This window comes from Aplosporella prunicola (assembly GCF_010093885.1).
Source record: "Aplosporella prunicola CBS 121167 unplaced genomic scaffold K452scaffold_7, whole genome shotgun sequence".
NCBI lineage: Eukaryota > Fungi > Ascomycota > Dothideomycetes > Botryosphaeriales > Aplosporellaceae > Aplosporella > Aplosporella prunicola.
In genome coordinates, this window is record NW_022983535.1 from 295920 (window position 1) to 297136 (window position 1217).

Genomic DNA, 1217 nt, shown 5'->3' on the forward strand with positions numbered 1-1217 from the left:
AAAAAAAAAAAAAAGATCCAACACGGCGCCGCGCCGCACAGCAAACAAACAAACAAGCAGCGATCGCCGCCGGCACAGGAACGGGAACCAGATCTCCACCAGCAACCGTCCGCGTTAGGCAGGCATGAATATTGGCAATTGCCGATTGACGGGGTAGATTGGTGCAGAATATTGGCCGCCGCTGACTTGGTGGCCAAGGCATGAATGAAGCATGAATGAAGAAGACTCAAGAGACATGCTATTATTGACCGAGCCGGGAAATACGTGGTGGTATTGACCGAGCCGGCTCCGGGAGGAACCTTAGGGGGGCATACGACCAGATGGGACAGGGCTGGGCTGTCTGCCTGCTTTGCCTTGTTAAGGCTGCTATAGCAGGGCCCGGGGGACTATACCTGTGGCGCAATACTCCTGACCCCTTCCTATTATTGTAGCACTGGTAGGACGGCCCTTTTCTTTTCTTTTCTTTTCTTTTCTGGTGTGTGGTTGTCTACGTACATACGATACCATTGTAGGGGCGTGCGGTGGCGCACAAAGTGCGAGTGCTGATCGTGGCGTAGGTTGTGATGGACCGATGGTTATTTCTGTTCTTAATCTTCTTGTTCTTGTTGCTGTGCTTGTTTGTATTTTATCTTCATTTTCATTCCATAATGTTCTAATTTCTTAAATTCCTTTATATATTTATGTGTCCTTAGTGGCGGGTTGGATGTGGCAAAGCAAAGTAGGCAAACAAGGCAGAATAAGAGCTCAGGGCACCACAGAGCTTGATGATGTTATGCTGACTTTAGCTTTGGCTCTGGGACTGGCTCCGCGATTGGCTCATTAGCGATGCTTGCTTGATGATGGACGGCAATTTTTTCTTTTTCTTTCTTTTTTGTGGAGGGACGTCTTTCATCAATCATCAGGGACTTGGGGGGTGGTAGGGACCGCTTGGAGGCGGTGCTTGTGCTTGTGCTTGACCGGTTGCTTGCTTGCTTGATTGCTGCTGTTGTGAGTGTGAGAGAAAGAAAGAGAGAGGGCTGGGCATGATGTGATGCGAGACATGGCTGTGTGTCATGATGGGTCTTTCGTGGAAAGAAAGCTTGGTGCGGCTGGCTTGGCTTGTCTGGTGTCTGGTATGTATGGAGAGACGAGACGGGGGTCATATTGATTGGTGGGTTGGTTGGTTGGGGCACGGGGTGGTCTGTCTCTTTTCTTTCCCTCTTTTCGTCTTTTTTTTT